Here is a 12,942-nt window from a genome sequence, read left to right on the forward strand (position 1 = left end):
TATGGATCCCCATTAGTTCCTGCCAAGGCAGTAGCTTCTCTTCCTGGGGTTTATTATGGATCCCCATTAGTTCCTGCCAAGGCAGCAGCTACTCTTCCTGGGGTTTATTATGGATCCCCATTAGTTCCTCCAAGGCAGTAGCTTCTCTTCCTGGGGTTCATTATGGATCCCCATTAGTTCCTGCCAAGGCAGTAGCTTCTCTTCCTGGGGTGTATTATGGATCCCCATTAGTTCCTGCCAAGGCAGTAGCTTCTCTTCCTGGGGTGTATTGTGGATCCCCATTAGTTCCTGCCAAGACAGCAGCTTCTCTTCCTGGGGTTTATTATGGATACCCATTAGTTCCTGCCAAGGCAGCAGCTTCTCTTCCTGGGGTTTATTATGGATCCCCATTAGTTCCTGCCAAGTCAGCAGCTTCTCTTCCTGGGGTCCAAACATTTTAAGGCACTTACATCAACCAAATACTTTTTTTTGCATCATATAACATTATTACACCACTACATATCTACAACATAAAATGTATAAAACCACCATACAACAATATTACAATGTATGTGTGTGTATAGAGTGTGTGTATGTGTGTCTGTTCCTGTGTGTGTATAGAGTGTGTGTGTGTGTATAGAGTGTGTGTGTATAGAGTGTGTGTGTATGTGTCTGTTCCTGTGTGTGTATAGAGTGTGTGTGTGTGTGTGTCTGTTCCTGTGTTTGTGTCTCTTCACAGTCCCCGCTGTTCCATAAGGTGTATTTCTATCTGTGTTTAAATCTGATTCTACTGCTTCCATCAGTTACCTGATGTGGAATAGAGTTCCATGTAGTCATGGCTCTATGTAGTACTGTGGAATAGAGTTCCATGTAGTCGTGGCTCTATGTAGTACTGTGGAATAGAGTTCCATAGTCGTGGCTCTATGTAGTACTGTGGAATAGAGTTCCATGTAGTCGTGGCTCTATGTAGTACTGTGGAATAGAGTTCCATGTAGTCGTGGCTCTATGTAGTACTGTGGAATAGAGTTCCATGTAGTCATGGCTCTATGTAGTGCTGTGGAATAGAGTTCCATGTTGTCATGGCTCTATGTAGTACTGTGGAATAGAGTTCCATGTTGTCATGGCTCTATGTAGTACTGTGGAATAGAGTTCCATGTAGTCATGGCTCTATGTAGTACTGTGGGGTTCCATGTAGTCATGGCTCTATGTAGTGCTGTGGAATAGAGTTCCATGTAGTCTATGTAGTACTGGAATAGAGTTCCATGTAGTCATGGCTTATGTAGTTACTGTGGAATAGAGTTCCATGTAGATGGCTCTGGTGTAGCATGCTGTGGAATAGAGTTCCATGTAGTCATGGCTCTATGTTTGTGGAATAGAGTTCCATGTAGTCATGGGTGTCTGTGGAATAGAGCATGTAGTGTGGCTCTAGTAGTTAAACAGACCTCTGGTGGCAATAAATGTGTCAGACTGTGTGTTAGTAGTTTAAACAGACCTCTGGTGTAGTACATGTCTATGTAGTGACTCTATGTAGTACTGGGTATGGTGTAGTCATGGCTCTATGTAGTTGTGGAATAGAGTTCCATGTAGTCATGGCTCTATGTCTTGTGGGGTATGGATGGGTGTCTGAGCTGTGTGCTACCTCCCTGTAGTTCTAGTTTAAACAGACAGCTTGGTGCTAGTAGTTTAAACAACATGTCAACACTGTGTCTAGTAGTTTAAACAGACATGTCTTGTGGGGTAAATGGGTGCGAAGTAGTTTAAACAGACCTCTGGTGGCATGTCTTGTGGGGTATGTATGGGTGTCTGAGCTGTGTGTTAGTAGTTTAAACAGACCTCTGGTGGCATGTCTTGTGGGGTATGGATGGGTGTCTGAGCTGTGTGCTACTGTAGTTTAAACAGACAGCTTGGTGCATAATATTCAAGCTTCTTAAAAGCAAGTAGTGAGGAAGTATTCCTCCACTTTGAGGGCCAGCCGTGCCATGCCCTGTTCGGAGCCAATTGTAATTTTCCGAGGTCCCTCTTTGTGGCACCTGACCACACAACTGAACAGTCGTCCATGTGTGACAAAACTAGGACCTGTAAGGACCTGCCTTGTTGATAGTGTTGTTGAGAAGACCAGCGCTTTATTATGGACAGACTTCTCCCCATCTTAGCTTCTGTTGTATCAACATATTGAATATTGACACGTTACCTGCAAGAGAACTTCACCTCAGTCTCATTAGCCAACATTAGTGAATGCTTAGTAGTAACTGGAATAATCAATATCATTAATGTGTCAAGTGCAGCGTCTGGGTGCTCCTCATTACACACCACAGACCAGCAGCGTCTGGTTGCTCCTCATTACACACCACGGACCAGCAGTGTCTGGTTGCGCCTCATGACACACCACAGACCAGCAGCGTCTGGTTGCTCCTCATTACACACCACAGACCAGCAGCTTCTGGTTGCTCCTCATGACACACCACAGACCAGCAGTGTCTGGTTGCTCCTCATTACACACCACGGACCAGCAGCTTCTGGTTGCTCCTCATTACGCACCACAGACCAGCAGTGTCTGGTTGCTCCTCATGTCACACCACAGACCAGCAGCGTCTGGTTGCTCCTCATTACGCACCACAGACCAGCAGTGTCTGGTTTCTCCTCGTAACACACCACAGACCAGCAGCGTCTGGTTGCTCCTCATTACGCACCACAGACCAGCAGTGTCTGGTTGCTCCTCATTACACACCACAGACCAGCAGCATCTGGTTGCTACACACCTCTGGTTGCTCCTCAGAACACACCACAGACCAGCAGCGTCTGGTTGCTCCTCATTACACACCACGGACTAACAGCGTCTGGTTGCTCCTCATTACAGACCAGCAGTGTCTGGTTGCTCCTCATTACACACCATGGACCAACAGCGTCTGGTTGCTCCTCATTACACACCATGGACCAACAGCGTCTGGTTGCTCCTCATTACGCACCACAGACCAGCAGCGTCTCGTTGCTCCTCATTACACACCACAGACCAACAGCGTCTGGTTGCTCCTCATTACACACCACAGACCAACAGCGTCTGGTTGCTCCTCATTACACACCACAGACCAACAGCGTCTGGTTGCTCCTCATTACAGACCAGCAGCGTCTGGTTGCTCCTCATTACAGACCAGCAGTGTCTGGTTGCTCCTCATTACACACCACGGATCAGGAAATGACCTCTATACACTATATTAGGCCCAGCCTTTGGAACTTTGATTTTCCTAGATTTGGCACTAATATTGTGATCACTACAACCAGGCCCCAGCACCACAGAACTACAACAACCAGACCTCAGCACCACAGAACTACAACAACCAGGCCTCAGCACCACAGAACTACAACAACCAGACCTCAGCACCACAGAACTACAACAACCAGACCTCAGCACCACAGAACTACAACAACCAGGCCTCAGCACCACAGAACTACAACAACCAGGCCTCAGCACCACAGAACTACAACAACCAGGCCTCAGCACCACAGAACTACAACAACCAGACCTCAGCACCACAGAACTACAACAACCAGACCTCAGCACCACAGAACTACAACAACCAGGCCTCAGCACCACAGAACTACAACAACCAGACCTCAGCACCACAGAACTACAGCAACCAGACCTCAGCACCACAGAACTACAACAACCAGACCTCAGCAGCACAGAACTACAACAACCAGACCTCAGCAGCACAGAACTACAACAACCAGACCTCAGCACCACAGAACTACAACAACCAGACCTCAGCAGCACAGAACTACAACAACCAGACCTCAGCACCACAGAACTACAACAACCAGATCAGACTTACCTCCAGCATCTGTACCACTCCCTCATGCTCCCTCTTGGCAAAAAACTCTGCCTGTTGAATGGAAAGATAAACACTATTTATTTAATATTTCTACTCACAAAGTGTAATTCAATGCACTCTTCAGTTACTTAGTTCACATCTAATCCCTCATAATAGTTCCCTCCAGAACTATCCAACAAACTTTGCACCCAACAGCTACCCCCTACTGGACAAAGTCTTTGTTACACATAATAAAAGTGAAGCCGAAAAATGTAATTTGAGGTGATTGGATCTTGCTTAGTGATTTCTGGGAACAGGGTTCCTTGGATGTTCTGGTTGTATAGCTGAGCGCATAGCCTTATATTTAAGAAAGGCTTTGTTGGCTGGGCAGTGGTTCTTGTTTAGGATGCAGGGGAGAGAGAGGACAGGATTTGGCCGGGCAGTGGGTCTTCTGTCAGAGGCAGGGGAGAAAGAGGACAGGATTTGGCCGGGCAGTGGGTCTTGTGTCAGAGGCAGGGGAGAGAGGGGACAGGATTTGGCCGGGCAGTGGTTCTTGTGTCAGAGGCAGGGGAGAAAGAGGACAGGATTTGGCCGGGCAGTGGGTCTTGTGTCAGAGGCAGGGGAGAGAGGGGACAGGATTTGGCCGGGCAGTGGTTCTTGTTTGGGAGTCAGGGGAGAGAGACGACAGGCTTTGGCCAGGCAGTGGTTCTTGTGTCAGAGGCCGGGGAGAAAGAGGACAGGATTTGGTCGGGCAGTGGGTCTTGTGTTGGAGTCAGGGGAGAGAGAGGACAGGCTTTGGCTGGCCAGTGGTTCTTGTTTAGGGGAGAGAGAGGACAGGATTTGGCCGGGCAGTGGTTCTTGTGTCAGAGGCCGGGGAGAAAGAGGACAGGATTTGGCCGGCCAGTGGTTCTTGTTTAGGGAGAGAGAGGACAGGCTTTGGCTGGCCAGTGGTTCTTGTGTCGGAGGCAGGGAGAGAGAGGACAGGATTTGGCCGGCCAGTGGTTCTTGTTTAGGGGAGAGAGAGGACAGGATTTGGCTGGCCAGTGGTTCTTGTTTAGGAGTCAGGGGAGAGAGAGGACAGGCTTTGGCCAGGCAGTGGTTCTTGTTTGGGAGTCAGGGGAGAGAGAGGACAGGCTTTGGCCGGGCAGTGGTTCTTGTTTAGGGGAGAGAGAGGACAGGATTTGGCCGGGCAGTGGTTCTTGTTTAGGGGAGAGAGAGGACAGGCTTTGGCCGGGCAGTGGTTCTTGTTTAGGGGAGAGAGAGGACAGGATTTGGCCGGGCAGTGGTTCTTGTTTAGGAGGCAGGGGAGAGAGAGGACAGGCTTTGGCTGGCCAGTGGTTCTTGTGTCGGAGGCAGGCAAGAGAGATGACAGGCTTTGGCTGGCCAGTGGTTCTTGTTTAGGGGAGAGAGAGGACAATAATGTATGCAGCAGACACTCCAGAGGACCAGAGGTAATGTGTGGTCGTCTCACCCGCTGTAGTCGTTTGATCTCATTCTGTTTGAACTTGAGGATAGCCAGTGCCTGCTCATGTTCTAGTTCCAGCTGCTGCCTTCGCTCGGCGACCTCTCGCATATGCTGCAAGCATCAAAGGAGAAATCAATTTCATGTAACAAACACAGCGCTTACATAATTACTCTATAGTTTACACACTCGGTCACAGACACATTTACACTCAACACAGAATAGCCGCTCCATGTGCACACTCACTTGGCCATCGTTCGAGAAAAATATGATATAAATACATTTAAAAAGTGAGGCCTCCCCAGTGGCGCAGCGGTCTAAGGCACTACATCTCAGTGCCAGAGGCATCACTACAGACCCTGGTTCAATTCCAGGCTGTATCACAGCGGTCTAAGGCACTACATCTCAGTGCCAGAGGCATCACTACAGACCCTGGTTCAATTCCAGGCTGTATCACAGCGGTCTAAGGCACTACATCTCAGTGCCAGAGGCATCACTACAGACTGTGGTTCGATTCCTGGCTGTATCACAGCGGTCTAAGGCACTACATCTCAGTGCTAGAGGTGTCACTACAGACAGTGGTTCGATTCCAGGCTGTATCACAGCGGTCTAAGGCACTACATCTCAGTGCTAGAGGTGTCACTACAGACAGTGGTTCGATTCCAGGCTGTATCACAGCGGTCTAAGGCACTACATCTCAGAGGCGTCACTACAGACCCTGTTTTAATCCCCGGCTGTGTCGCAGCTGGCCGTGACCCATAAGGCAGTTAACTTCAGTCGTCACTTGTACGGTGCTTCCTCTGACACATTGGTGCGGCTGGCTTCCAGGTTAAGCGAGCCGTGTGTCTAGAAGAAGAGTGGCTTGGCAGGGTTGTGTTTTGGAGGATGCACGGCTCTCGACCTGCGTTTCTCCCGAGTTCGTACGGGAGTTGCAGCGAGGGGAAAAGACTGTAACTACCAATTGGATATCACGGAATTGGGGAGAAAATACTGTGAGACAGGCGGTCATTTGTATGCTAGTTACCGTCTGACTAAATGTCATGACCGCCACAGCCTAGAAACACTACTATATTTGTAGTCAAAGTGAACCTGGCCCTGGGGAGTCAACACAACTTGGAAGTGTGGCAACAAAATACTAGAGATCAGCCTGTACCTTTAGGACCTGCTCTACACTAGAGATCAGCCTGTACCTTTAGGACCTGCTCTACACTAGAGATCAGCCTGTACCTTTAGGACCTGCTCTACACTAGAGATCAGCCTGTACCTTTAGGACCTGCTCTACACTAGAGATCAGCCTGTACCTTTAGGACCTGCTCTACACTAGAGATCAGCCTGTACCTTTAGGACCTGCTCTACACTAGAGATCAGCCTGTACCTTTAGGACCTGCTCCAGGTTCTCCAGTTTGACACGGAGTCAGCCTCTCCTTTAGGTTCTCCTAGAGAGACCTGAATCACGTTGAGCGGTCACTTCAGAGATCAGGTACCTTTAGGCTCCTCATTCTCAACCCAGGTCTGAGAGAGGGATGGGTGGGGGCTGGGGGACTAGAGATCAGGATGGGGGTGGGGAGAGAGAGGATCAGGGGGTGGGCTCTAGGGAGAGATCAGCCTGGGGACCTGGAGAGAGGGAGGGTGGGGGCGGGGGAGATCAGCCTGAGGGACCTGGGGGGTTCTCCAGAGAGAGAGGGATGGGGGTGGGGGAGAGAGAGGGAATCACGTTGAGGGTGGGGAGTTCAGAGAGGGTTCTCTGGGGAGAGGGAGAGAGAGGGATGGGGTGGGGGGCGGGGGGGAGAGAGAGAGGGATGGGGGTGGGGAGGAGAGAGAGAGAGAGGGATGGGGTGGGGGGGCGGGGGGGAGAGAGAGAGAGGGATGGGGGTGGGGGGAGAGAGAGAGGGAGGGGGGGAGAGAGAGAGGGAGGGGGTGGGGGGCAGGGGGAGAGAGAGAAGGGTGGGGGGAGAGAGAGAGAGGGAAGGGGGTGGGGGAGAGAGAGAGAGGGAATGGTGGGGAGAGAGAGAGGGATGGGGTGGGGGGCGGGGGGAGAGAGAGAAGGGTGGGGAGAGAGAGAGGGAGGGAGGGGGAGGGGGGAGAGAGAGGGAGGGGGTGGGGGGCAGGGGGAGAGAGAGAAGGGTGGGGGGGAGAGAGAGAGAGAAGGGTGGGGGGGAGAGAGAGAGAGAATGGTGGGGAGGAGAGAGACAGGGATGGGGTGGGGGGCGGGGGGAGAGAGAGAAGGGTGGGGAGAGAGAGAGAGAGAGAAGAGGAAAGGGTGGGGGAGAGAGAGAGAGAGAGAGAGAGAGAGAGAGAGAGAGAGAGAGAGAGGTGGAGAGAGAGAGAGGAGGAGGGTGGGGAGAGAGAGAGAAGAGAGAGAGGGAGCGGTAGAGACACTGGACATGAGTACTGTCATTCCTCAAGACCAGGAGGAAGGACAGACACATAAAACAGAAGCCCCTTCCAGTCTACTGAAGGGTCATGACAGAAGACAGTTGAGGGTTCCATTTGAACCACAATGTGCATTCATTCTGTCATAAAAACTACACTAAGCCTACGAGGGCCACAAAGAATAGAATAAACTAGAATAGAACAGCATAGAATTTAAAAGATTTGAATAGAGACTGACCTGGTCGAGCAGCTGTGCCTTCCTCCGGAGGAGACCTGCCTCCTCCTCTAGATGTCCATTTTTGCCTCGTTCATCCTCAAGCTGGCTCTCCTGTCAGAAGGGAGTAGCTTTAGTAACTACACCACAGTACAGCGATAACTATATTGTTGCAATCAGTGGAGGCTGGGTGCCACTTAAATTTATTTTACCTTTATTTAACTAGGCAAGTCAGTTAAGAACAAATTCTTATTTTCAATGACGGCCTAGGAACAGTGGGTTAACTGCCTGTTCAGGGGCAGAACGACAGATTTGTACCTTGTCAGCTCGGGGTTTGAACTTGCAACCTTGCGGTTACTAGTCCAACGCCCTAACCACTAGGCTACCCTACCACCCCAGAGACAGACGCTGAGGCCGGGCTCAGTGTAACGCCTGGAATAGAATGAATGGAACCTTCATCTGGCTGATCGTGTTTCATTCATTCAATTGCAGAGGAATTTCTCCCCAGCACCTGGCCCACTGAGAGGAGCACCTTGAGTACAGTAGTTAGCAGGCGGCTGATAGGACGAGGGACCCTTACCAAATCCAGACATCCCTTCTGTCTCTTCCTAACTTCATGTTCCAAGTTTTCACATTCTTTTCTCTTCTTGCTCAGCTCACATTCCTGAAACAAGACACCACCACGTTACAGAGACCAGGCCGAAACCTCAAACATCCTTATCCAACTATACACCTGCTCCACAGCACGTCACGTTACAGAGACCAGGCCTTATCCAACTACACACCTGCTGCACAGCACGTCACGTTACAGAGACCAGGCCTTATCCAACTATACACCTGCTGCATAGCACGTCACGTTACAGAGACCAGGCCTTATCCAACTATACACCTGCTGCACAGCACGTCACGTTACAGAGACCAGGCCTTATCCAACTACACACCTGCTGCATAGCACGTCACGTTACAGAGACCAGGCCTTATCCAACTATACACCGTCTCCACAGCACGTCACGTTACAGAGACCAGGCCTTATCCAACTACACACCTGCTGCACAGCACGTCACGTTAAAGAGACCAGGCCTTATCCAACTATACACCTGCTGCACAGCACGTCACGTTACAGAGACCAGGCCTTATCCAACTATACACCTGCTGCATAGCACGTCACGTTACAGAGACCAGGCCTTATCCAACTATACACCTGCTGCATAGCACGTCACGTTACAGAGACCAGGCCTTATCCAACTATACACCTGCTACATAGCACGTCACGTTACAGAGACCAGGCCTAGACATCAGAAAAATCCTTATCAAACTCCATATCTGCCCAACTGAAATCAGAACGCTGTGGTTGAAGTAGGAGCTTTTAGTGTTGTTGTTATTATTGTTTGTGTTGTTTCGTAAATTCAGAAATGTGAAAAGCCTATTTGGCATCAGACCGTAACATCATCATGTACTCTGTTCTGTGAGAAAAGACAATCAGAGGCCTCTCTGACTAGAGTACCATGCATGTCTATGAGACCATGTCCTGTCCTGTTTATCAGATGCCAAAGCATAATATCATATCATTTTTGTATTTGCCAAAAAGTGTCTGCCACGAATCACGATCAATCTGTTCGGATCCAACATAAAATGTAAGTCCTTAATTCCACATTGACCTCTGACATGGTTACAAGGTTTTTACCAAGCTTAACATTCTTATTTTATTCTAAATGCAGTTCACATGCATAGTCAGTTAGGCCGCGCCCCCGTCTCCCAGCAACAGACAGAGAAATCTGCTTATTTCAGCATCCATCGCCACACAGAGCAGAAGGACGGTTGACTCAGTTTAATTGACTGAACGAACGCAACAGCTTAAATGGTGGGCGATGTGGGCGTGTCCTCTACAGAGAGGACACAGGCCCAGAAGACAATACCAATATCGATCATTTAAAAAAAAAAGAAGAGCTTGACCCTTGACCTGATTTGTTTTCTCACCATTGTCTGTCCATAGCGTTACCACTAGGTTAATCTTCATGCATTGATAAAGCCATCCTTCAGACCACAAGCCACCATTATATCATAACTGGTTTGGCCAGCACTCGATATTCAGCAGTAGGCTTACAAGACTGCACTAGTCCAATTAGCAATGCCATTTCAGCCAAGTCTCCAACAAGAGGTGCGTGTGTCAGTATAGCCCCCGTGACAGGGTTGTATACTGCATGAGGTGAGTGCGGATATAATGTGTGTGTGTGATATTAATGTTCCTGTTCTTACCAGCAACTGTAGTCTTTGGATCTTCTGTGTGCTCCTTCTGGTGGGAGTGGCTCGGGGTGGGGCGGGCCCCGGCAGAGTTGGGATCACTCGTGGCCCCTCCTCCTCTCTGGGAGTCTCCTCACACCTGGCTGGAGCCTCATTTAACGCCAAGAATTGGGTCTCTGCTGCAACCTGTGAGGCACAATCCACGGCGGTTCACAACCATGCCTTAATAACTACAGCTGACCTAATAGGCCTATAGATTAAAGAAACTAAAGAATGGGCTAAGGCATGGGCAGACCTCGACACCTGGAGTATTACATAAGACAACATAATGAAGCACAGCACTCAGGAGTAGGGCTCAGTAGGGCTAAAGCAGCAACACTAGGCCGAATACAACTTAGACTGTCAGACAGAGGTGCGAAGCCTTCATTCAAATCTAGGTTCCATGACTAAACTATTTTCCTTTACCTAATGGATAGATTGAAAAAGAGCTTCCGCTAATTGGATCTGAGCATCTTTCCCCACCTAACAGAGCTCGTCAAACAAAGTGACTAGAGAACATAGTGTCTGTATTATCAACCTGACTGACGTCTACTGTAATATCAACCTGACTGACGTCTACTATAATATCAACTTGTCTACTGTAATATCAACCTGTCTACTGTAATATCAACTTGTCTACTGTAATATCCAACCTGTCTACTGTAATATCAACTTGTCTGTAATATCCAACCTGACTGACGTCTACTGTAATATCAACTTGTCTACTGTAATATCAACCTGACTGTAATATCAACGTCTGCTGTAATATCCAACTTGTCTACTGTAATATCAACCTGACTGGACGTCTACTGTAATATCAACTTGTCTCTGTAATATCAACATGTCTACTGTAATATCAACCTGTCTACTGTAATATCAACCTGACTGATGTCTGTAATATCAACCTGTCTACTGTAATATCAACCTGTCTACTGTAATATCAACCTGACTGATGTCTACTGTAATATCAACCTGTCTACTGTAATATCAACCTGTCTACTGTAATATCACCTGACCTGTCTACTGATGTCTACTGTAATATCAACCTGTCTGTAATATATGTCTACTGTAATATCAACCTGACTGTAATGTCTGTCTACTGTAATATCAACCTGACTGATGTCTACTGTAATATCAACCTGTCTACTGTAATATCAACCTGTCTACTGTAATATCAACCTGTCTACTGTAATATCAACCTGACTGATGTCTACTGTAATATCAACCTGTCTACTGTAATATCAACCTGTCTACTGTAATATCAACCTGTCTACTGTAATATCAACCTGTCTACTGTAATATCAACCTGACTGACGTCTACTGTAATATCAACCTTACTGCCAGCCCCAACCAATTGACAGATAGCCCGACTGGGATTTTAATCCAGCTCTCCTCTAGCCTTCCTTCCTTGTGGCCTGACTTCTGTACACAGTCATCTGATCCACAGAGAATCCCTCCAGCCAGAAACGTGACTCACATACAGCAGAGGGAGAGAGAGAGAGCAGAGATACCTACCCCCCACAAACTGGATGGAAGTCTTAATGATTCTTTAGAAAGGAGAGTCCCTCCTCTCTTTGAATGAATATTCCTTTAAGATTATAATACACTGCTCAAGAACATTCTTAGAGTTAGGACAGAAACTAAAACAAGATGCTCCGCGCTCAGGTCTGTTCAACGCTGGTCCGACCAATCTGATTCCATGCTTCAAGACTGCTTCCCATCACGCGGACTGGGATATGTTCCGCATTGCTTCCAACAACAACATTTACAATAGCTGATTCGGTGGCGAGTTCATAAGAAAGTGCATTGTGATGTCGTTCCCATAGCAACAATTAAAACATTCCCAAAACAGAAACCGTGGATTGATGGCAGCATTCACATGAAACTGAAGCGTGAACCACTGCTTTTAACCAGGGCAAGGTGACCGGAAACATGACCGAATACAAACAGTGTAGCTATTCCCTCTGCAAGGCAATCAAACAAGCTAAGCGTCAGTATAGAGACAAAGTAGAGTCGCAATTCAACGGCTCAGACACGAGAGGTATGTGACAGGGTCTACAGTCAATCACAGATGACAAAAGAAAACCAGCCTGGTCGCAGACCAGGATGTCTGCTCCCAGACAGACTAAATAACCTTTTTGCCCGCTTTGAGGACAATACAGTGCCACTGACACAGCCCGCAACCACATTTAAAACATTTAGACGTGTTAACCCTCGCAAGGCTGCAGGCCCAGACGGCATCCCCAGCCGCGTCCTCAGAGCATGCGCAGACCAGCTGGCCGCTGTGTTTACAGACATATTCAATCAATCCTTATCCCAGTCTGCTGTTCCCACATGCTTCAAGAGGGCCACCATTGCCCCTGTTCCCAAGAAAGCTAAGGTAACTGAGCTAAACGACTTCCGTCATCATGAAGTGCTTTGAGAGACTAGTCAAGGACCATATCACCTCCACCCTACCTGACACCCTAGACCCACTCCAATTTGCTTACCGCCCAAATAGGTCCACAGACGACGCAATCACAACCACACTGCACACTGCCCTAACCCGTCTGGACAAGTGGAATACCTATTGTAGAATACTGTTCATCGACTACAGCTCAGCATTTAACACCATAGTACCCTCCAAACTCGTCATCAAGCTCGAGACCCTGGGTCTCGACTCCGCCCTGTGCAACTGGGTACTGGACTTCCTGACGGGCCGCCCCCAGGTGGTGAGGGTAGGTAACAACATCTCCACCCCGCTGATCCTCAACACTGGGGCCCCACAAGGGTGCGTTCTGAGCCCTCTCCTGTACTCCCTGTTCACCGACGACTGCGTGGCCATG

General features: G+C 48.7%; 1 pseudogene; it reads right to left on the minus strand.

Moving 5' to 3' along the window:
* The window catches only part of LOC135549427 (peripheral-type benzodiazepine receptor-associated protein 1-like), a 39,519-nt pseudogene extending 26,578 nt beyond the window's left edge, over positions 1-12,941 (minus strand).
* Between the last annotated feature and the right edge of the window lies 1 nt (position 12,942).

This window comes from Oncorhynchus masou, chromosome 12 (assembly GCF_036934945.1).
Source record: "Oncorhynchus masou masou isolate Uvic2021 chromosome 12, UVic_Omas_1.1, whole genome shotgun sequence".
Classification (NCBI taxonomy): Eukaryota; Metazoa; Chordata; class Actinopteri; order Salmoniformes; family Salmonidae; genus Oncorhynchus; species Oncorhynchus masou.